This window comes from Rhagoletis pomonella, unplaced genomic scaffold (assembly GCF_013731165.1).
Source record: "Rhagoletis pomonella isolate Grant_MI unplaced genomic scaffold, Rhpom_1.0 Rhpom_scaffold_00006, whole genome shotgun sequence".
Taxonomy (NCBI): Eukaryota; Metazoa; Arthropoda; class Insecta; order Diptera; family Tephritidae; genus Rhagoletis; species Rhagoletis pomonella.
Window position 1 is genome coordinate 4,105,517 of NW_023458560.1, and position 25,706 is coordinate 4,131,222.

General features: G+C 33.9%; 1 protein-coding gene across 4 annotated transcripts in view; it reads right to left on the reverse strand.

Moving 5' to 3' along the window:
• The window catches only part of LOC118740313 (embryonic polarity protein dorsal), a 139,468-nt gene extending 114,098 nt beyond the window's left edge, over window positions 1-25,370 (reverse strand). Inside the window, exons 1-3 of one of the 4 annotated variants that reach the window (XM_036471798.1) lie at window positions 17,427-17,499; window positions 17,166-17,286; window positions 16,970-16,998 (exon numbers count right to left, since the gene is read on the reverse strand). The gene's annotated coding sequence lies outside the window, so the exon portion shown is untranslated. Of the gene's footprint in view, window positions 1-16,969; window positions 17,140-17,165; window positions 17,505-25,232 lie in introns of those variants that run through there. The other 3 variants (XM_036471797.1, XM_036471799.1, XM_036471800.1) reach the window with 3 other exon arrangements.
• Between the last annotated feature and the right edge of the window lie 336 nt (window positions 25,371-25,706).

A 25,706-nucleotide genomic window follows, 5' to 3' on the forward strand; every position in this document is an offset into this window, starting at 1 on the left:
TTTTGCATGAGTCAAAATTACCGGCCGTTTAGCTATGGACAAACCAAAAATGTGACTGGGTAGAACTCTACATGCCCTATTTTCTATTTTGTTAATTGTTTACTTAAAGATCTCGCTTTAAAACGCAAAATCATACGTTGTCATTAAATGTAAGACTTTTTTAATAAACATACGTATGATTGCATATGTATGTAACGTGAAGTATGCAACAATTTCTTTGTTTTTTTTTAAAGCAAGAAAAATAAATGAAATCTGTTATACGCCCCAAAAAATTAGTTTCAATATGCTACATTTGCCAAATTTTTGGATTTTTTTAGATATTTTTTTGAAAAAAAAATTGTATTTTTTTTGGTTGTGAAGCAAAAAAGAGCGATATGGATAGTTAATCATATTAATATAAGTTCATCTGAATCACTTTTCGATTTGAGTTGTCATTCTTACAAACAAACTTTTAAATTTTCAGAATTTTTTTTTTGAAAATTCGAAAAAATTCGAAGTAAATCGAATTTGCACCACCAAATTTCGAATCGAATAATCGAATGGTTGGGCAATGTTCGAAATTCGGAAAAAATCGAATTTCAACCCCCCACTACCCATCCCTAGAACTGAGCAGTCCAGTGTGCGGAGGCCCAATGAAAACATCTGACGCGTTTGCGATGGCGAATACCTGATTTAACGATGGCTGTATGAGCTTTACAACGATATAGACATAGTGTAGCGAACTAAAATTCAGCGGCCATGTCGTTCAAATGGACAGAAACGCTCCTGCTCTGAAAGTATTCAACGTGGACCGCGATGCTGATAACAGAGGAAGAGGAAGGCCTCCTCTGTGTTGGAGATGGACTTGGCTTCACTTGGCATTTCCTATTGGCGTCAGTTAGCACAGAAGAGAAATGACTGGCGTGCTGTTTTGGATTCGGCCAAAATCGGTTAGGCGGTTACAGCGCCAATAAAGAAAAAGAAGGTTGTGTATTAGTGCTGGAAAAACATCGATGTTTACGCACATCGATGTTTCGATGTTTTTGGGCTAGCAACATCGATGTATCGATACATCGACCTTTTTAAATGGCGAATTTTTTAAATGGTGGCTGAATTCATTAACGCAGATATGCAAACCATCAGTCTCTTTAATTTTACAACCATACAAGATAAATGAGTTCAATTTGGAGTTTGATTTAAAAGAGAGTGATATTTTGCATTATTGTGTTTATAAATATAGCCATTTACATATATTGCTGAAAATTTATTAAAAGTCTTGCAAATTTCAATTTGTCGATTTCTTAATAATTCATATTAAGATTTCAGTAAAATAGAATTCGAATTATTGGAGTCTACGTTCAAAAACACATTTATATCCATACATGTACATAAGATGAAAGATTTTCATTGAAAACACACACATAAACAGTCCTACAAAGAAGCTTGCGACTTAAAGATTTAAAGTTGTGGCAACACCAATAACCTAAAGAATTAATAATTTGTATTTAATAAGCTTTATTTATCTATTATCTATCGAAGTATCTTCCAGCACGCTGGCAAATAAAAATTCGTTCCGACCAAACTATATCGAAATACACGCATTTTTTCATTGATAAATACAGAAATGTTTATTACATAAGTTATTGTTAAAAATTTTCGTCCACGAGGAGCAGAAATTGTTTAAATTGTTCATAAAAAAATTATTGAAAAGCAAAAAAAAAAATATTTTTGTAACGCAAATAATTTTGTTGTATAGTTTAATGTTTTTTTTAGTCTGCACCCATAACATTGTTTCATTCGGACAATTACTTTCAAAGAAAAATAAAAATTTCCAAAACACTACACTACACTACAGTACACAATGTACTTTTCGACTACAAAACTCGGTGCTGCCTGAATATCACTGAAAAATATTAATCTTGGTAAACTCGGGGCCCACTTGAGGAAGTCTTATGGTCTGATTATGCATACTTCGCATAACTTCGCACAACTTCGCATAAACTTCAAACTGTAATTTTATGTACTTTGTACCTAATTTGTATGTTTTCCATTACCCAGAAATTAGCAGAACTTTTAAAAACTTAGCGATCTGATGAGTTTAGATTATGCTTCACATTTTCTTAAGTTACATTTTTATTGCACTGGTACAAATGGTTGTGTGAAGTTATGCGAAGTATGCATAATCAGACCCTTACCCATATGTTAAGATTTTTGAAGTGAAACTACCTTCTAAAAATTATTGTTACCTTGTTTATACCAATGTAAGAACCGCATTTACAATAAACCGATTTGACTCAACACATTTTTCTTTCAAAAGTTTATAGCGCCCTCGCTGAAACCGTATTCAAAAGTAAACAAAATTCGTTGTTTTCTTTGGATATTTCTTTAATAATTAATTTGCGCGGATGACCGAAATGGAAGCGAACAATAATTCAAATTTATTATAATAACTAGCTGGCCTCGTATGCGCGAGGCTTTGCCACGCGCTGAATGTGTACATAAGTAAGTACATATACGCGGCAAGTGGCAACCCTATTAAAAAATAAAGCCTTATTGCACACCTAATGGCCAAGCCGTTTCATTTGACATCTTATGTTTTTAAGGCAACGAACGGTGTGGATCTTAAACATTTTTTTAGACAGGCGGCAACTATATTAAAAAAAATAAAACCGTATTGCACACCTGGAGGCCAAGTCCTCTCTTTTAACAACTCACTATTTAGTCCAACGAACAGCCCAATTCTTGATAGTTTTTCGTACAGGTGGCAACCCTCTTCGAAAATATAAAACCTTATTGCGCAAATCTGATGTAATTAATAAAAAATGCATTCACGTATTATATGTAAGGTTGCAATTTTTTAATAGGTGGCAACCCCTCTAAAAAAAAATTAAAGCATTGCACATCTGAGGATCATATCCTTTCGCTTGTTTTTTTTTTTTAATTGAATGAACTGTGAAAATCTGATGTATATAATTAATAAAAATGTGGTTATTTTTAAATAGGTGGCAACCCCACTAAAAAATAATTAATGCATTTTGCACATCCGGAGACCATATGCTTTCACTTGGTATCTAATTTTTTAGTCCGACGAACGGTGAAGATCTTATAACTCAACGCAAGGATCTTATAAGTTTTTAGACAGATGGCAACCCTATAGAAAGGCTAAGCACTAAATATAATACTTCTATCGATACAGAATATACAAAACAAAATCTCATCCAAATCCCTTCAGTAGCTTTCGAAATTAGCGTGGTAAAAAAATCTTGGCTTTGCTTTATACTACGTATAAGAATAAGATAGTAATTTTAAATAGGTGGCAACCCTACTCAAAAAAATTAAAGTTATTGTACACGCAAAGGCCATGCTCTTCCATTTGGTATCTAATTTTTTTATCCAGAGAACGGTGAAGATCTTATAGTTTTTTAACAGGTGGCAGCCCTACCCAGGAAAATAATATATTATTACACATCCAGAGGCTAAGTCTTTTCAATTGACAGTGACGGTGCAGAACTGACGCCTACGCTTATTAGCATTGAATATAGTGATTGTCTTAACAGGTGGCAACCCCATTTAAATTCTAAATTAAAAAAATATATTAGAGAAAATCTCGTCAAAATCCGTTCAGTAGTTCCTTTATACTATGTATAGACAATTCCAATTTAAAACGGGCTGTATGAAGAAAATCAGCTTTTTTCACTTCGCGTCAAATGAGTGATGTATTTATACCTGTTTTTTAACAGATACACAGTGCTTCCCTTCCATATGAAATGTGGGCAAAAATATAATTATGGACGGATTTAACTGAAAAATCGCTTCTTAGTAAAATTGAGAATGCTCAATTCAGAGACTGGCCTGTAGATGTGCAATAAAGTTTTATTTTTTTGAAAAGGGTTGCCACCTGTTACAAATTTTATTAACATTATTAAAGTTGAATTAACTGAGAATGTAAATGAGATAGTACAATATGGGTATCAATTGAAATGGTTTTGAATGATTTAGTTTTAAACGACACGTAGAAGGTTTGCCACATGTTAAAAAAATTAAATTCACTTTAATTAAGGAAATAGGGTAACTGAAATATGTATATCAATATGGGTATCAGAAAAAACAAACAATTAGGCATATTAAGAAAGAAATAACTGAAGACTAAAACATTCCTTAGTTAATTTACGAGTCCAGTAATTTAAAATGAATGTAATCAGAACAAATCATTGATTGGCAATGTATGTATTTGTAATAAAATAACAAATACATGTCGTAAACCTTGGGTTTGACACAATTATTATTTCAGTTTAACTAAATTCGACTTTACAAACAGGTGGCAATCCTCTTCGTAATATTTGCAAACTAAAACCTCTGATGGCATTGACAAAAAATGAAAAAATGATTTTATGCATTAGCAAAAAACGCACTACTTAAAAATGTGCAAAAAATTAGCAGGTTTTTTATTTCTTTTTTCGAAAGCTAAAAACTCATACAATTTAATAAAATAATAAAAAATAACATATTTTCAAATATATTTTTTATTCATTCCATTAAAATTTACCGTTTTTTGAAATTTTGATAAAAAAATTGTTTTTCTGGAATACCGCAGGGACACCTTGGGTTTAATTTTATTCCAAATTTTTTAATCTTGTAGCTCTCTACTATCTATTTAGAAATAAAAAAAGTCAAACCAACATTTTATTTTTATTTACATTTTATTGTTTTGGTGAAGAGCTTACGCATGGCTATGCTCTTATTAACATTCTTAGTATAAAATTTGTCGACTTTAGTGGCTTCCTGGTGGCATGTAATTCATTTTATAGGGAAATTTCTATTTAATTATTTTTAGTGGATAAATTACCTTTCCAAAAATACCAAACGCGTTCACATTGTAGACAAAGAATTTTAGATTTTTGCCCACTTAGGCGGCACTGTGCGATGTGAGAAGTAAAACACCGATTTGAAAACAAAATCGAGTCAATACACCTTTGCATTTCTGAGCGTATTGAAATTTGGTTTATGCCTCCATTTTGAATCACAGCGAACTAGGTCAAAGCGTTTTATGTGTCGGTATAAACAAGGATGTATCATGAATATCACTATGCGTACACAAAAAGAAAAAATTTAAATTTTCAGAGCCCATTGAAATTAACTGTACATAAATATTTGGGAAATAATTTTTTAACTATGCGATGCAGAATTCATCATCATTCATATCATTCCGTACTAAAATCTCAATTGTATCTAGAAATTTATTTTTAGAACTGATCTCGAAAAATTACATATATACATACATATTTCACTCATGTTCAACGCTTCGAGTGTTATATCATAATAAAGATACAAGGCGTGCGTGAGAACGGTCGTTTGTAGATGTCTCACTTATCAATTCCGTTCTATGAATATTTCGCTCAACGCCCCGTGTTTCGTAGTCCCCCGATCTACCTCAACTGAAATTTTAAATTTTTAACTGAGTTCCCTTAATCATTTTTATTGCTTTCGAGCACCATATAGTACGAACAATCGCGACCAGTAGCATCACAAATCAAAAACTTGCTAAAGGCAAGTCGACAAATAACACGGAAAAGCTATATAAAATTGTTACTAATATGTACATGCATACAGCGGTAGCACGTAATCGTTGTAGTACGAATATATCATATTATACACAATACATATTTTCATATGTATGCATATAATCAATGGCTAAGTTTATTTGCCTACCTACATATATATATATATACAGGGTGTCCGGTGGCAGAATTAGGAATTAAAAGCTAAATTAAAAATGAATTACTAATGATATACGTTTATTTCAATAACTATTACAAAGAAGACAAGTGCGGATTTTGTTTTTTTTTTAATTATTCCTCTAAAAATGTTGACCGTTACGTTGGATACACTCTTCAAATCTGGCCTCCGTACTCCGAGCCACTCGCTGCAGAAGTGATGTTGGGATACAATTAACCTCACGAACGATATTTTTTAGTGCTGAGATGGTCGCTGGGTTTTTTTCGTAGACTTTACTTTTGAGGTATGCCCACCGAAAAAATCCATAGGGGTAAGATCGTCGAAGGGGTCGTCGAAGGGGTCGTCGCAGGGGAAAACGTCGAATATTGTACCGTGGACAAAATCTACGACGAGCAGTTGCACACTAATCATTGACCTTGAAATACGCTTCGATTGCGAACGCATGATGCTTACCCGTCCACTGAGACATCGTTATTAAATAACTCGCACGAATGACGAAGCTTACGCTATCCCCACCCCGCCGATACGCTCAGCGGTTAGGGAGAAACTGTAAATCTAAAACCCAATTCTGCCACCGGACACCCTTTAATATTAATACATACATATACATATCACAAAGATTTGTATTTATGACTTTCAATAAAAGTCTGATTTTGAACATGCAAGAAGCGTATAACGATTTGCAAATTTTAATCGTAGTGCTTACATTTAAACAAACATACAAAAATATTAATAATATTTTGGCGCTTACAATTTCTGGTGTTCTTCTTGGTGTTGATACACAAAATGGAGGGACCTACACTTTTCCGCCGCCTCCGAATGGCATGCGGATTTTATAAGAAGCTTTTTCATATTAGTTCGCAATTATTTTGCCAGTACAAAATGAACGCTTCTCTTGCATCAAAATGAACGCTCGCTCTCTTTCTTTTGTGTGTTGGATATTTTTTTTTGTCGTTATCGAACGCCATCCAGTAAAAATTTGGAAAAACTATTACCAATTTTTGACTTGTCGAACGCAACTAATTTTAGGCAGCAAAAATTATCCATCACGAAAACATATGGTTGCAATTTTTGTAGACAAACAAAATTGCATTTTTCGAGTTTAGGTATATATATGCTTTTTGGCTGCCTGCTATGTGACTTTATGATAGTGCCAACTAGTTTTTACTTCTAGAAATGTTCCTGGCGAATATTGAACGTTCACTTTCCTTTTTTCTTCCATGGAGGCAAAATGAATTTCAGTTTGTTTACAAATTGAAAAATGGGATGTAATCATCATTTTGACAGGGAGAATGTAAACTCGTAGGCTTTCGGCAGCGCTTAGAAAAAATAACACTCATCAGTCCGGCTACGCTGACCACAGTATTTTTTACAAAAAGATCCATATTTCAAACCGAAGTTATTCATAAATTTACATCTGAAAATTTGAAATCTTTATTTTAAACTAACGCTTAATTGTTTGACCACACGTGTGTGTGTAAAATTTGTTGCTTTGGGTTAAGCGTTTGGACACAATAACACAAAATTATTGTACAAGTAACCTAGCCGTACCCAACAAAATACCTTTTGCTTGTTCAAATTTCGATTCTAAGGGCGTGTGTGAATCGGTAACAAAGATCTATGGGGAAAGCTATTGAATAATATTTTTACTATGGTGAGACAATTTTGCCAACCTGCTGTGTGAAATGAAATATTTTTTGACAGCAGTAAATTTTTGATAACCGCAGATTTATGCGGAATAAAATATTAAAAATTGAAGTGAAATTAATATTTTAAGAAAACATCTACCATCGTTGATTGCAATTCATCAGCTTAAGCTTTTATTTAACGAAAAATTACACACATCAACAATCTATGCGATTGTAAAAATTTTTCATGCATTTGTCAAAAATTTCACTAGCCTCATGAGCTAGTGAAATTTTATTGACCTCATAGTTTTCAAAAATTTACTCGCCGCGAACTTTGTTATCGATTCACACACGCTCTAAGGGCGTGTGTGAATCGGTAACAAAGTTCTATGGGGAAAGCTGTTGAATAATACTTTTACTATGGTGAGACAGTTTTGCCAATCTGCTGTGTGAAATGAAATATTTTTTGACAGCAGTAAATTTTTGATAACCGCAGATTTATGCTGAATAAAATATTACAAATTGAAGTGAAATTAATATTTTAAGAAAACATCTACCATCGTTGATTGCAATTCATCAATTTAAGCTTTTATTTAACGAAAAATTACACACATCAACAATCTTAGCAATTGTCAAAATTTTCTATGCATTTGTCAAAAATTTCACTAGCCTCATGAGCTACTGAAATTTTATTCACCTCATAGTTGTCAAAAAATTTACTCGCCGCGAACTTTGTTGCCGATTCACACACGCTCTAAGAACAAAATGTTTTTAAATAAACAAAAAATTAATACTTAACAAGATTTGGAGGATTTTAGATATTGGATACGGTAGCACGAAATGTCACAATCTACTTAATTGTCAGGTTGTTAATATGACGACGAAAGGTGGCAATGGAACTACCTTCTTTTTTGTATCATGGTAAAGGTACTGGCACAATGCAGGCTTGCTTTGCTTTCAAAACTGTCAAAAATTGTATGAAATATTCTAAAACGAACATATGAAGGCCGAACAATGGCTGCTTTGCTTCACTTGCTTTAAGCGCTTCAAAGTTCTAACTAGGCAGGTATTTTATTCGAAAGCGTTTTCTAGGCTTTTGTCAAAGAGGTTCCCCTTCTAAATGAATTCAAACAAACTGCTGCAGACTTTTTAAACAGTAATGGTGTTTTCTTTCCACCGAAAAATATTGCCTTCTTAGTAGGTACCCTCTACGCACAACTACTAGGAAAAGCCAATGAGAAGGCAAAATTTTTTTAGAAACGAAAACGCCGTAAGTAATTCGATATTTCGCTAGCCTAGAGTGAAAAGTGACTAAGTCCATTTTTTGCAGGAGAGGAAGAAAGCTTCTTGTACCCATTCGCAAAACTTTGAATATGTACAGCATTTTGCGTGTTTAAAGCCACGCAAACTATATTCGAAACAGAAGGATTCGATCTGTATTAAAAACTTTCGTATTATTTTGGCCTTACCGGGTTTTCAGTGCCTCTTTTGGACTTACAGGCTAACCAATTTATTGTCAAAAATTTCTCATGCGCATGCAACTTGTATGGGATCAACCGAAATTGAACGGCGTGCGTATGAAGCTAACTCAATTTCCAATTTTTGTTCTGCGTGACATTTTTATTTGACGTTTCGCTCAATGAAATCAAATGCAATCGCACGCAAGCCAATTTCGGGTGACGCAAAAAAACAAATTCGACGGCATGCGTACCAAAACGCAAGCCGCGAATATTAGGTTAGCCTGTTAGCAAATTTTCCTTTCATTATAAATGAGAAAAATTGAACAAGTACTTTTATCTTTTTCGGATCGAAAATAAGAGTTTGCATTAAAAGTTAACTAAGCAATTTTTTTAATCTAAGCTAGCGATATATGTATATGAATGATCGCTAATTTATGAGCTAACTAGCAATGCCCGCTTGCTTCGCGGCGCCTGATAAGATATTTTGCGTTGGCCAATACAAAAATAGCGTTTAAAAGCAAAAGTGGTCTGTAAAGTAAACATTTTTAGTTTAAATTGAAACCACTAAAGAGCAGAATCCTCCTCACACATAGGCCAAGAATAGTAGCGCTGTGATACCATATGGAATACTAGTCCCTTTCGATGTCATAAGTTTTACCAATGCTCTTATTTTCACCTGTGAGATCTCTGCCAAGCGTGCGTAATATCCTTCTATGATCTTGTAACTTCAGCATTGGCCCGATGTACCATGTAAGCCAATAGAAGTCCTTATAAGGAAACTCAAGAGCACAGATGAGCGTTTTCAGTTATAGGACGGCCAAGAATCCTCGCTGTCCCACAGGATAAAAAGTTTTCCCGTACATTGGCTAAATTAATCGTGTGATCTCTTGAATATCGTTCAAATGAAGCAATTGATATTCGCCACTTTTACAATTAGTCTTAATATTTATGAACTGGTTTCATTGAGTCTTGCTCCTGTAAAAACGGCCGCCCCGAGCAATTTCGTCAATCGGAGGTAGATGCAAGATCGCATTTAGGGTGTATGAGGACTTCAAACAAGGGTGCGCTTACACAACGTTGCGGTCTTTATATGCATACTTAAACGCATGCCAAAGCAGACAGAACCCCGTGTGGGTTTCATATATTTCGGCTGCAGCGCCATCCATAAGGTCCTTTTTCTGCAAAACTATTGCTTGTCATGAAATAAATATGCACAATAAATTTCAATTAGATTTTTATTCAAAACACGGATGTTCTAAATACCTAAACTCCAGCGGGTCCATTTTCAAGAAACGAATTTTTCATCATACAGGTAGCTTACGTATTGAATTTCAACGAAATCGGTTCATAAATACTAAAATATGGATAACTCGACCCCAGCGCCACCTACCGAGTTTTCTAGTAGCCTATAATAGGACCATATATGCAAGGTACAACCTCTGAATTTTTGACTGGAATCTATCCAGTGGTTTTTGAGTACTTAACTCGAACGAACAACGAAAACGGCTATTATTGTATATATATATAAGATATAAGATGTAAATACATACATATGTACATATGAATGCACAGTACGCTAAATTTTTTCGTCTTATCAGATCTGTACCGTTCGTTCTATTTTACAAAATGCGGTATCAAATTAAAAAGCTTGGCCAGTGGGCGTGCAATAACTTCTTATTTTTTCAAAAATGTTGCTACCTGATAAAAAAAATTAAGTTCAAACTATTAAATCAATTATTACACTATGAGTATCGATCGAAATGGTTTTGAAAAGGCTTTATTTCTTTATTATATGTAGGAGGGTTGCCACCTGTTTCAAAAAGCAAGTTCAACTTAAATAAAGGCCGAAAATTTAAATGTATATCCTGAAATCGATGTCAGGCGAAAGAGGTTGTGCTTTGAAAATATTTTGAAGAACCTTGAACCTTGTTACAAAGTTAGATTCAATATAAGCAATAGGTTCAATAAATTACTTCAATCCGAATGTATGTATATACATACATCATTTTAAAGGTTTATAAATTCTCTTTTTAAGACATGGGCGGTTTTAAGGTTAAATTGGTGGTGACATACCATTACGCCATAGTCATAACCAGGGTTGTTGCGAATATTCGCATTCGCATCCGCAACTGCGGAGCTTTCGCATTAATTTTAACATTCGCATTCGCTTTCTCATTCGCAATAATCAATGCGGAGCTTTTGCGAATGCGAATGTTGTGCAAGTGCACCGACAAAACGTATATATGGCAAATAAAAAGGACAAATTGTAGCCCATATTTTTGCCTGTGGTCGTGGGAGTATTTGTGTAACAAAACTGGTCAAATGCCATATTTATCAACTTTGATAAAAATGTCTTTAAACATATTATTTCTTAAGCTATATAGCCGAGCTATCAATGGACAGTCATACAAGATCCATCTTTTACTTGACCTTTGACGTACGTCAAAGAGAACATAGGCTTTTTAACAATTTTTTTTATGTGCCTGCATTGCTTTCTTTCTTTATTATGATTTTTTTTTGACAATCTTAAAAAATCCTACTAGGCACAAAAGAAGAAAGTGTGCACTGTAATTCTTAACCAAATTTTCGTGATTTGCCTTTGATGTTACATATATTCGTTTCAATAATTTCAAATGGGGCTCTTTGGGAAATTTATTTTTAGCAAAAATTTTAAAAACAGTACCTTTGTTTACTTGTCGGGCAATATTTTTTTCATAGGGATATACATTGGATCCTTGGCTAAAAACTTCTGTGGTAAAATTGTTCCTTCTTTCCAGCAGAAATGATAAATGTCTGGCTATAAAGAGAATCGATGCTCAAATAATTAAAAACCTATAGGTCTGACCTTTAATAAGATAAAAATTACATAGCTATCTGAGATTCAAATGCTTATAAAAAACAGGGGTTTTTTTTTTTTAAGTAACAATATACCGATCCGATTCGGCTGGCAGCCACGACTTTGATAACAGAATTTTGTTCAAAATTTTCATTCCTGGAAAATACGAATTTATTTTCCATATCCACCTATTTAGCGCGCTATAAGCATAAATTTTTCAAACCAGTCGCAGAAGGAACTATTAAAAATAACAGAAACTAAAATCGAAAAACACTCATGAAGTTACAGATTCCCCAAATTCTGAAACAGCCAATGGAATGAGAATGAATAATTCTTTTTGAAGGGCTTTAGAAAACCTGACACATCTGGTTTGGCTTGTAAGCGCTGTTTAAACAATGATCTCTGCATTATGCTAGATTGTAATTGTTTCTTAAAAATACTTGACATCCGCATTCGCATCCGCGGATGTCAAAAATTCCACATTCGCAACATCCCTAGTCATAGCCATTACCCCAACCGTAACCACATTATCCATCATGATTATAGGTATCATAACCATAAAGGGCTGATTTCTCGTAGTCAACAATGCCGGTGTTGCTAGACGCGGAACAAGATTCGGAAAATGTGTAATACCGTAGGATATTTGCGCAGAACTTCTTTCACTATTACTAAATTCTTAAAACTCAACACCAGATCATAATCAAATATGTACATCAAATTAAAGGTACTATCTTGTACTTTCCAATAATATAAATTCTTTCTCATTAATTACGAAATTTTGTTAAAAATGTCATTTTATGAAAAATATACAATTTTTTGTTCGTTTTTTAGTATTTTTGGATTAAATATTTAAAAAAGCATATAAGTTATGTACTTCAGCTGAAATATAAATTAATTGGGTTTAGGTTGTCATCATAAGTTTTTGAATCGGTTATGTAGTTCATACGGGGTTAATATTTAAAAGAGTCAAAACATTTTAATTTAACCTCATATATCTTCTTTATATTTTTGCACCAAATAATTTTGGTACAGTTAAAATCAACGTGAGAAGTTCTATCAAGTCACATGGCTTTTGCATAGCTAAATGGTTCATATTCTACACTTTTGTCAAAACGTTGGCTGTGAACAATAGTATATTTTTTAACGTCTGGCAACACGTTCTTACTCGCACTTCAGATATCAGCTGACCATGGTTATAGTGGAAAACCAAAATTCAATTGGTCCCTATGGCTATGGTTATTGCTATGGCTTTATGGTGTGGCGCCACTAATCGAATACAGTGTTGGCAGTAAGGTTGCTTGGAACCAAGGATGCATTGCAACGTTAATTTTAGCGTTTACCAAAAAAAGCAATCGTTTCTGTTGAAACGATTCAGTTTTTTATCGTTTAGGTAATTATCAAAATAATTCTATTTTGGTTTTTAACGAAAAGAAATTCAATCGTTAATGCTAAAGCTGTAGCATGCATTTAGGTGCTAGGTGTTAATAGTGAACGGGCAATGGCATACAACAACTTTTCGTAGATTTATTTTGTTAAAGATTGATGATTTATTTCGTTTCAACGTTAACTATTGAGTTTTGTTTCCTTTATTTTGATAAGTTATTTTTCAGGGTTCGTATTTGCACACACATGCTCTGCTCACACACACGCCAGAAACACATTCAACTTGCACTCACTGCTCATACACATGTGTGTGCATAAGTGGAAAACAAACTCTACTCACAGAAAAGTGTGTGCTGTTTGTTATTAAGCACATGCACATGTGTGTGAGCCAATTTTTGTACAAATTTCAGCCCATGCACATGCACATAATATATTCTTAAAAGAATTTGTTTATTAAACGTTATTTTTTGAAAGACAATTCAATAAAAAGTGAGATGTTGTTTGTTTTTTATATGACAGAAAACATATTAAAAAATTATTTTAAGATTTGAGTTAGAATTCGAAGTGTATAAGTTTAGCTCGGAACACTTTGACGACAGCAAGCGACAAGCAGCATCTGTCAAATTTTAAATACACACGTTCTTACGGGCACAATTATTTTGACGACAGCACGACATCTTGGCTGCAGGACTGCAATTGTCGACGTCGCCAAATTAAATCTATTTCTAATTTTGCCGGCGACAATGAGTAGATGTAGTGCTGCAAAATTAAATTGTCGCAAAATTAATCACATATTCTTGATTGTTCATGTTTTTCTTATTTACTTAAATAAAAATACACAATTTGTGAAATAAATATACCAAAATGTCAAACTTTAAAATCGGCTGTTTGCTATGTCGCTGAGGTCTTCAAAATGTTTAAGAAGCTGGCTTCAAGGCGACATTTGTCGACAAAATGATGTCGCTGTCGTTACGTCGTGAAGTTGCAGTCGTCAAAGTGTTCCGAGCTTTTCTCTACGCATAGCGCACACATGTGCGTGTGCTTTACATTAATAAAAAGAAAGTACATACATGTGCCCGTGCTGTTTACCAAACGGCACACACATGTGATGTGAGCAAATTTTTAATTTTTTATATGCACAGCACACGTGTGTGAGCTTAAAATGTTAGGATGTGCTGCACATGTGTGTGCAAATACGAACCCTGTTATTTTTGCGCATCAACAAAACGAAATCGATTCATATAGTTTGTTGAGCATCTCTGCTTGGAACCATAACCATGTCACCACTAATTTAACCTTTAATTGGATGAAAAGTAGTTAGGCTGTTAATAGATAAGTGCATCAAGTACGAATATAACTGCTGTTACATATAAATAAAAAATGGAGGGTTCAGGAACTATACGGAACCTGTTTACATGTTGTCCTCGACCATACCTACAACTTACACTAGGTTTTGTTATGGGTGTATTTCTTGACTTTTTTGTAGCACGAACTAGTTCAGTAGTAGCAGGGGACTAGTTCGGGCATAGTTGGGGAGTAGTTTCGGCCCAGTTGGGGCTTAGTTTTGGACAAATTCAGGACTATATATATAATATATTCCCAAACTACTCCCCAACATTTCCCAAACTGTTCCCCAAGTAAGCCCGAAATGGTCACTAACTAATTCCGAAATGGTCCTGAATAAGCCCCGTCCTTTAAAACTTAAACAATTTTTTCGCACTCATAATTATTATGACAAGACTTTTATAGGATAGGTCGTAAAATAAGTCTTTGAAGACTTAAAAATATTCATCATTTATTATATAAGTCTTAAAATAATAGTTATCGATGACTTAAACAAATTTTCTCACACATAATTATTATCAAAGTCTTTTATAATTCTTACGAAAATTTGGATGAATTTTTAAAGCTCCACTATGAAATAATTATTATTCCGGGTCTCTGGGACAAATACAATTAATGGCTGAGAATCTAGCCAAATTTCCTGCAGAGTATTTTTAATATGACATTGTGTGTAGATATGTTTTCTGGTAATTTAATCGAGTCAAATTCCCCGCAGGGTATATTTACAGCATACCCGCGATGCAGCGAAACAGAGGTGGCGCCTTCCGCGGACCGCTAATCCTCCCTTTCTCGATTTGACAGCATCCACCCTTTCGCTGACGTAACATTATTATTTTTGAGCACTTGTGATGAATACTAAATATTCATATTGTACCTATTTGCCGAAAAGTTGTACCTAAAAGTAGATACACGTACCTAAACAGAAAACATGTACTTTTATGTGCATATATTTTTGTCACTCTGTGGACTAAATCTTCCATCTGTACCATAACAACTTTTGGACTTACATGAAACTATATTTTACTACGTTCCAAATGTACCTAAAATAATGTCATTGTACCGAATGTACGTTCAAATTTAGGAAGCTGAAGAGTAGGTACAATCCTACCTAGTTTTACATCACTATTTCGCACCACTGGTTCGCTTCTTCCTCTTCTTCTTCAAAATTATTCTTTACACTCTCCTTCTCAAAATAATGTGACGTCACACCCAGTTGCTCTCAGCTCGATTGGCGCAATCTTGTATTCTATCATTCTTGCAGCATACCAATTTGCCAAACGACGTCGTTTCCGATTCGTTCTGGTGAACAATTTGTCCGCTGGCGACGTTCGAATTTCATATCCGATTAAGAATGTCCGCGATTTAGCTTTCCCTGATTCCATATACATATACACATTTGATGTTGCCTTTTTTAAAATATTTGCCTTTTTTTGGCTTTTCTACCTTTAATTGTAAAGGGCAAGGAAAAGCCCTTATTCCTGATAATATGAAAGTTTTAGCGTTCCATATTTAAATTGGGCTCACTTGTATCAACTCACGTCGAGCGCACGTTTAGTACATTCAAGGCTTTTCTTCGCGAAAAGCGAATGAAAATGCTGCCAGAAAACTTCAAAATTCGTCTAGTGGTTCAATGTTACTACAAGTACAAATTGTTCATATAATGAAACTAGTTCATAGATTTTCTCTTTTTACTTGTAAAATAAGCATTTCTAAAATAAATGTATTTTTTGATTATTATTCGGTTTTGTGATTTCTAGTGCCTTTTTTTGCCTATTTCACCCAACTTCACCAAACCGACATCGTAACGACTTCGATTCGATGAGAAAAAACGAAGTCGGAACGACTTTGCATTCGAATTCACCCAAACGACTACACCAGACCGACGTCGTAACGACGTCGATTCGAACTCGCCCCCGTTCTGTGGCAAATTGGGATTGCATGTAGATATGTTTTCTGGTAATTTAATGCATATGTATTTGTACTGATTCATGTAGTTGGGCATGTGTGTACATGTGTTTGTGGCTGATGTTGGTGCACTCGAAGCGATCTGAAAGATTGATTTCCGCATTCAATAGGCGACTGTGTGTTTTATAATTTAATTTTCAACAATAACTTCAGCTTTTTAAAAGCTTTCATTTAACTTGCTCTGTATGTATGTATGTTTGTATCTTGCAATCAATTTTTGACCAACTTCCCAATAAGCTAGAGAATTTAGTCTTCACAGTTGGCTCATAACCCGATGACAATGCAGTACGAAAGGTGAGTACATAAATTCGATAGGTGACGCAGGAGCCGAGATATTTGAAAAACCCGTATTTATAGTCCGATCATATTTGGAAGGTATATTAACTACATGAAATGGAATAACTCCACTAAAAACGTTGCTGTTAGGTGGTGCAAGAGTCGATATATTTGGTAAACCGATTTCGTTCATATTAAGAAAGCTTGCTTTAAAAATATTTGTTTTTACTGTTAACTTATTTAATCTAACATGTAAGTATGCATGTACATATATTTATATATATGTATGTACATACAAAGTACATCAAAAATTATGCTTGCACCTACAATTCTTACAATAGAATCCTCAGTTTAACGCTTACCTGATTATGACTCGAGAATTTGCGCGTTACTTTATAAAACAATCAAAATTATTTGTAAGATCAGAAATAAATATATTGGTTGGCAACATAGCGATTTATTCCAGTTTATTTTAATTTAGTTTAATTTGATAAATTTTATTTTAATCACATTAAACTTATTTTATTTTATATTAATTTTATTTTGTTTTATACACACATTTTGGTTTTTTGCGCATTTTCAATACGTATACATTTTTCAAAAATATGCTCAGAGCGTGACTTTAGAGATATAAAATAATCCCTGATAAACATTTTTATTGTTTTACATTCGCGGTTTTCTGATTTTTTTCCAGTAACGGGTGAAAACAATGCCCACACACAAATAGCACACACACTTGTATGTACATACATATGTAGAATAAAAATTTTATAGCATACACATATGCTGTATTCAATTCAATTCATTTTAAAACTTTACGCTTAAAATTTTCACTTTCGAAACTTTGAATCGCGCCCGTCCGTCGATCGTCAAATCGCGTCTCCAACTGAGCTTTAGTTGGGGTAAGTTGCGATCTGATGGCGCCGAACGCCGACATTAACTATGGACATACATATCTACATACATGTGTACTAGTATGGATGTCGGCTTGTTTTGAATTACCTCCCTTTCTGCTGCAGAGATTCGCTGGCTAAAACGCATAAAGCCAGGCATACGTATGAATATGTACATATGTATGTACATTAGACTGCATCATCAAAAAAAGTTGCGTTTTTTCCGCCGGGATTACAAAATTTTGTTATATTTTAGATTTCCACCAAAATATTTCAGATAAATATTAAGATTTACGTGAGCTGAACCGATTTGAAAATACCTCCAAAAATATGAGCTTTTTATGAGTAAAAACATGATACAAAAAAGAAGGTCACTTTTTCGTCGCCATATTAACAACCTGACAATTAAGTAGATTGTGAAATTTCGTGCTACCATACCCAATATCTAAATTCCTCCACATTTTTTTATTATTTTTTTGTTTGTTTATTAACATTGTGTTCTTATACTATGTCTCCATTGAGAGATTTATCCATTAATATTTAATAAATCCAGTTGCTAAATCACAACCGTCTCCATTACCACAATGAGATATGTTTGACGTTCACATTTTTAAATATTTGACGTTTGCTTATGTATGATTTTATAAATACAGTTGCGGACATTGATATACAGACAGATAAAAGGAAGGTACCAAGCGGAATTTCATTATATGAATTCTGAATATTATTGGCTTTTAATTCGTGGTAAATATGTATGTGTAATATATAGTTTGGAATGTGTAAAGAATGGTACCATATTCCGAATAATTTTCCCGAATTTAAGAAAAATTATCAAAACGGTAAAAACATTTGCGGGAAGAAAAATTTGTGTAGAACTCTCTTATTCATAGGAGGGAACCGAAAATCCAATCGTGGGCCTTTGGCATATCATGAATAGGTACGAACTGAGTTCTAGAGGATGTTCGGTGCAATGTTATCGAAGCAGAACCATTACCGAAATTTATACATTTTTTGTCGCAGCGCGTAAATGACTTATAGAAAGCGGAGAAGACTCTGCTTGATATTAATATAAAACGTTTCTTCTAAATTTTTAGTTTTTAAAATAACATTTTCTTAATTTATTACAACCAAAGTTTTGGAAATATGTATTACTAATTTTCATCCCAAACTAACAAAATATAAAAATCCCTAAAAATACGAAAATTCATGTTTTTATGATAGGCTAGATTTCAATGTCTGTATATTGAAAACACAAATGTCATTTGACTTATGGCATGTGAATTTGTGGTTGCCACATTGTACTTATTGATCAATATTATTGAAGATTTGACGGAGATTTAACTTAAATCTACTGCCTTTCGAGATTTAATTTTATATGGTAAATCTCAAAAGATTTAACGTCAAATCTCGTCAGAGGGCTAAATCTTCATTAAATCTCACAATGGAGACATAGTATTAGAATTGAAATTTGAACAAGCAAAAGGTATTTTACTTGTACAATAATATTGGGTTATTGGGCCGTATGCAAAAGAACTGAGCAATTGCTTTTTCTTAAAATATATCTTTCACTTAAATTTATTTGAACAAATTGAGTACAAGGTATGAAATTTTAAGAAAAAGCATTTGCTTAGGTGTGTCCAAACGCTGAACCCAAAGCAAAAAATTTTAGCACACACGTGTGGTCAAACAATTAAACGTTAGTTTAAAATAAAGATTTTAAATTTTTAGATACAAATTTATGAATAAATTCGGTTTAAAATATGGACCTTTTTGTAAAAAATACTGTGGTCAGCGTAGCCGGAGTTGGACTTACATTTTCTTTGTCAAAATGCTAATTTTATTCAATTTTTCAATGAATTTCCCTTCCGTCTCCGCTCCCCACCTCAAAGCCGTTGCATAAATAACCGAACATTTCCCCTTTTGTTTTTGAAAGAGAAGAGGTCTAGTGATCAATAAGATGATAATTGTGTTTCTCTTTTTCATACTAACAATAAATCATCAATGTTGTTTCACACCCCCTCCAATATTGAACAGTAAAATATATTTATTTTTACGCAGAGAAACAACGATATTGTCGAAATATATTAGAATTGCATAATACTCACTTCTCTGACAGTCATGACATAGAAAACTGTAACAGTCGCCAGTACATTGTGAAATATTCAGGTGACATAATGACACTAAACAAATTTTAAAATATGCTCACTAAAATTGTATTAATGTACAAATAAAGATTTTGGCAAGTAGTTATCGAATTTAATGTAAAATTTAAACGTTTTTAAGATAGGATATTAATTATTTTTAAAGGTAAATGTTAATATAACTATTTTATTTATATTCCCAAATTTAGGATAGAAAACCCTTCCACCAAAAAACTTAAATTGGGTAACGCTGCTTCGAATTTTTTACAATTGAGCAAATGAGTAAAAATAGTTTCTTAAGGGATTTAAAAAAAAAACCCTCAGATGACATGACAGTTTAAGCTCTAAAAACCTACATAAAAATATTCAAAAATGTTTTCAACGCAATCATAACACCGCGCGACAGTAAATGTTACACACAAAAAATGAATATATTCGCGAAACTATGGGGAAATTATAGTAAAACTGCGTACCTAGTTGTTCTCTCTGACGCCAGGATTTTTTTTAAAAGGACTTTGAAATTTAAAAAATATTTAAAAATTCGGTGCAATGTCGGATAACAATAAGGGTATCATATAAAAGAAAAAATTCTGTAGAATTATAAGAGAATAAATTTTTTGGTGCATACGGACGAATAGGTATGGAAAATGTCCTTTACAAATTTTTCGCTTAAATATTCTTGAAAATTTGCAATATATATGGGTCATTCCATACAATATTTACACCTCAATATTTTTTTGGGGTGAAATATATTTTTTTACATTCTTTATCGCAAAAAAGGAGTTACCTCATCGTCATGATATTCGAAAATCTCGAAAAAAACATCCCGAAATTTTTAACTCACGGAGAAGTATCTTTTTTTTAAATGTTTGCAGTAAATAAACTATTTCTCAGAGAAAATCAGTTAAGGTACCAAAATGTGCGCAACTACCTCGGGTTTCCATAAGAGAGTGTGATAAAGATTAAAATAAAAAATTAGCTTATTTACAACGGAATAAAAAGGGTGGGAAAATTCCTTTCCAATGATACCTCACTAGTCTTAATCAGTAAAGTTTAGTCTGAGTTATTCAAGTTTTTTTAAACTAGTCGTTGAAAAAAGCATCAAAAATCTCATTGTTATGATTCCCTTGAACATTTTTAAAAATTTTTATGCAAATTTTTGAGACTTAAACTGTTTTGTCACCTGAGGTAATTTTTTGTAAAAATATACTTAAAAAACTGTTTTTATTCTTAAAAAACTCAATGTTTGGAGGTATTTTCAAATCGGTCCAGCTCACGTAAATCTTAATAGGGCTATTCGCGATTCGGTGCATAAGAGCTGACAAATTTATGCAATTGCAGAAATATGCCATGGATTGTGAGCGACCTTTATTAAACTGTCATGGCAAAGCTTTTGCAAAACAATTTTTGTGCATCAGCTTTGGTTTTGTTTATGAATGCAATGCATAGCATTTTTATGCTATGGATTTTCGGTATTGCAAATTTGCCAAGCCATGACAAATGCAAATGCGTGTATTTTGTTTGTGTATTGCAAATAATTTGCAATACAAATTTGCAATGCAATGATGCTAGGCCATTTGCACCAGATCGCGAATAGCCCTATTATTTTCCAGAAGTATTTTGGTCTTAAAATTTGATAGAATTTAAAATTCCGGTGCAAAAACAGTATCGATTTTTTTTTTGTATGGGGAGGGATGCAGTCTAATATACCTACATATAAACAAATTTACACTACATACTTTGTATGCGTGATTTAGTAATTTTTTATATTATGAGTACATTGTATGTATGAGCATTAGACCGCGTCGGTACCCAGACGAAAGATACAAGTTTGTAATTGCCCACCCTAGTTTTAAAAACGTCAAGAAGGTTTAGGAGAAAAATAGGCTAAGTCGATTTCTTTATAGTTATTTTTATTTTTAACCAGATGTGATACAGCTGGGTGAAAGGGTACTTTCGATGGCTATAGGTATCTTTAAGATCGTGGAATATACCATCACACGAATAAAGGCGTGATAGTGTTTTGACGGCAAAAAAAGTCGCGTAAAAAAATTTTGCGAAAAAAGATGCTTATGAAAAACTTCGGCGAAGTATGTTAAGAGTCTTTGACGCTAATGTTTTTTTATGCGTCTTTTTTCGCCGTCAACTTTTGAGCTCGCGCCTTTATGTGTCTAGTGACGATATGAACTAGTTTTCCGACCTAGCTAAATCCATTGTGCCAACCCTTAAGAAGTCACTCCAAACTCTGTCTGTTTATGAAGTTAAGCTCGTTCTACAAGATTGTATATATGTAAGTGTGCGCCTACTTCTTCCATCACTTACTAAAGCATTTCATTAAAATCAAATTTGGTTTAAAGAAATGATTTAGTTCTATAGAATCACTTAAAAATGAGGTTTCGAAATAACTTCCAGGGTGATATACCTATGTAAGTACTACCATCGATCGATTTTTGGTCCATGGAAGTCAGTTCAGACATTACTTCCACAGATCTGATTCATGGAACATATGCCAAAAATAAATTCCATGGTAATTTTCTATTAAATGAGTCGCTCATTGCACAAATTGCTTAACTCCACTTTTTAAAAAATCTTAAATTTAAGTGTGTTTTCTTTCAGAAAATGTTGTATGAACTCCAGATAACAAGCTATTCAGCGGAATTCGGAAACTGATAAGGCCACGACTGTTACATTTGTACATTTTTTATATTGGGCTATTGGTACAAAATAAAAAATTTGGACGACATTTTTTTTGTAGTCTCACGATTGGTACTATACAGCGATTACGGACAGTGTTGGAATTTTAGCTATTTTTCGGCTAGATTTAGCTTTTTTATTTGTGTTTAGCCGGAAAAATCCTGTTTTGCTTTTAGGTGTTTTCTTAGTGGTTTCTTAAAATTAGCTTTTTACTTTTGCTCAAAATATTAAATTTAAATAGTGTTAAAATGTTTCTTGGCGATTTTTTGTGTTAGGTATGGAGTGAAAAACAAAGGCAACTGCTGTCCTGTTATTTTACTTCGGCAAGTTCTCATTTAAAAAATATACACTTCTAATATGTATACAAAATATTCAAATTCATCTGCATCTAAACGCACCCTTTCAATAGTTACTCAGGGGCGCGAAAAAGTACGCTTTGCGAAGATGAAGTACAAACATATCGCACGTGTTAGCATTTTCCCTTGTCAGAAAACACAAAGAAAGGCTTCGACTTTGTCCGATATCTACGTGGGTAGACTGGTTTTTGAGCTCTTTCGACACTCACATTACCTTTAGGGATTGCAAGACGACACCGTTGAGTCGAAGCTTGATGAAAGTGACGGTGGATGGTGTTTTCATGTAAAACGCCAGCATGAGGCAGAGCTTGCATTAAAGGAGCAATCGAATGTCTGCAAGTGAATTTTCCCCGATCAAACTCATCTGAGTAACGCGCCATATTAATATCATAGGGAATTGCGTAGCGGAGAAGTTGCCCAGGAAAGGTACTCTCGCGTTGTACTCACCGCGTAAAGAGTGGGAGTACTTTTTCTTTGGTAAGTACATTAGGGTTACTAAAGTATTGGTTTTCACGCGATGGGGCTAAATATCACACCGAATCTCAACTGTTTACAGAACAATGAGATGGAATCACAACTTTGTCTTAAGCTGCCTTAATTTTGAGATCCTACGAAAAAAATTTGTTTAAGTACAAAATAAGTTGTTATGAAGTTATTATAACGAAAAAATATTTGATCTGTTAATTTAGCTATTTTCCTTAGTCATAACTTAAATTTTGATTCAGTTTTTTTTAGTTTTATTTTTTGCCCATTTAGTCTTCTCTGAAAAGTTCTGGCAACATTCATTACGGGAATCAAGCTAATATAGTGGTGGTATCGTCAGTGGCATCAGCAGCAACTCTAATATAAGAGAAGATTCAGTGGGCAGTAGGTACTGTCTAGGCATGTGCCGGATAGAGATTTTGCCGGAAAACCTGATTCCGGATATCCTGTAAAAAATAAGAGCCGGATTCAGATATACGATCGGATCCGATCTCCTCTGAAATCCAAGTTATGATGTAATCCTGTATTAAAAAGATAACTTCTCCGTCTGCGGAGTAAATATATAATATAGTAAATACAGGAGAAACGTCAAAGACAGAAGATAAACAGCAATTAACGCCGCTAAGGAAAAACGCGTGATTGATATATTTTTTTTTAATGTGACGAAAATGGAGCTAATATGCATGGTTATATAACGTTTCGCTTCCCGAATCGCCCCGTACGGCTTCATTGTTGCAATATTTTGTGACACACGTTTCAAAACTCGTTTTATTTTCTGACATCAATAAATCTAAAAACTGAGTAGATGGTGAACTAAATAATTCGAAAATATAAATCAGTTAGCATGGAGAAACCTGCTGAATCATATGAAAAGGGCCGAACCCTACTGAAAGTTCTATTCAAGAGCGAGACCAGGATATTTGGCAATGTTTTGAGGAAATCGCCAACAGCTTTGATACTGATTCCAGTTTTTGTACTGATAAGGATAGCCGAACGATGGAGAAATATTTACAGCTACCCCTTATACCCAGAAAAGAAGATCCTTTAATGTGGTGGAATCATAGACGGCCGCTGTGGTGGCAGTGCGCGCTAACATTCCGCAGAACCTGGGTTTAAGCCCGGTTCAACCCGACGTAAAAAACACTAACAAATGTGTAAGCACAAATCTATTATTATTATAGTCGCAAAGAATTTTCAAATTTGTTTACACGGGCACTGAAGTAACACTATCCTGTAAAATCCGGTACTAGGTCTACTGGTTTTTACTGGATGTCGTTTTCGTACGCAAAATCTTGCAAGAAACCAGCAAAAGAGAGAGAATTGAGAGAGCGAAAATGACAGCTGAACGTGCAAGTTTTACTGAATTTTTAGTATAAACGATTTGCTAGTAAGAAAAACAGCTGATGGCATGATGAATAATGCAATTCACATTACTAAAATAATTGTTTATGGTGCTTTTAGGGTTCAATTGACAAAATAAACCTATTTAAATATATATTAAGATGGAAATACTATTTTTCTTAGAAAATTGCGTCGGAAAACAACAAATTAATCAGTTGTTCATAAAATGTGCAACTATTTGCTGGTTTTGCGTTTTCGTACATTCTTACATATTTCTCTCATTGGGAGTAAATATTGGCTTACTCTCCGAAATTTGGTTACTGGAAAGTTACTGGATATTTGTTTCTGGAGAATACGAAAACACAACTATCGAAGATGTGAAAAAACTGTGATTTTAGTGAAAGCATTAGTGAGTTTCAGTGCATTTAAAGTTTTAGAGGCGTCCTTGCTTTTACACGAGAAATGTTAAAATCGGCAAAACCAAAGTAGGGGGTTGCGGAATGTGGCACCTTCGGTTCGCTACATCCTGGTATGTAGATGTGCCTTGATGCTGCATTGTAATTCCATTATAATACAACTTCATTTCTCTACCCAGCCTAATGCATGAATGCATGTGTATATAAATTCACATGTTTTAATGTTTATATGTAGCTACCTACATATTCATGTATGTGATTTAATCTACTCATCGCATTCGCTCGCTCATTGGCTTCTTACCGGCTTGTGCGCTCGTTCGCGTCCATTATCAACGTAGTCTTGTGTATTTTTGAACCCCAAAGCTAAAAAGCTCTTTGATAATTGTAATCTTTTTTAAGCACATCAATGCACTTCTACAGCTATTGTTTTTATTCTCCAGTTGATTTGCACTGAGCTGAGCAGAGCTGCATTGAGAGGGCCACTATGTATTGCAAGCAGTGATGATAAAGTTGGCACAATTGTGCTTTTTTGGTACTGCCCTGTATGCAGCTCTCAAGAAAACGGTCAATAAAAAATTGCCTTTATTTCGTATGTGTGTCCAAGGAAATTCGACATTTTTGATACTTCACAACCTGTTGCCTCCCTCTTTCCTCAAGAAATAATGGAACGGGCATATATTTCTGTTGCGAACCTGGGTTGCCTTGTGTTCTTTTTTCACAAAAAACTTTAGAAAACCGCAGTAGAAAGCATAGAATTCCTTAGCGTATTGCCTTA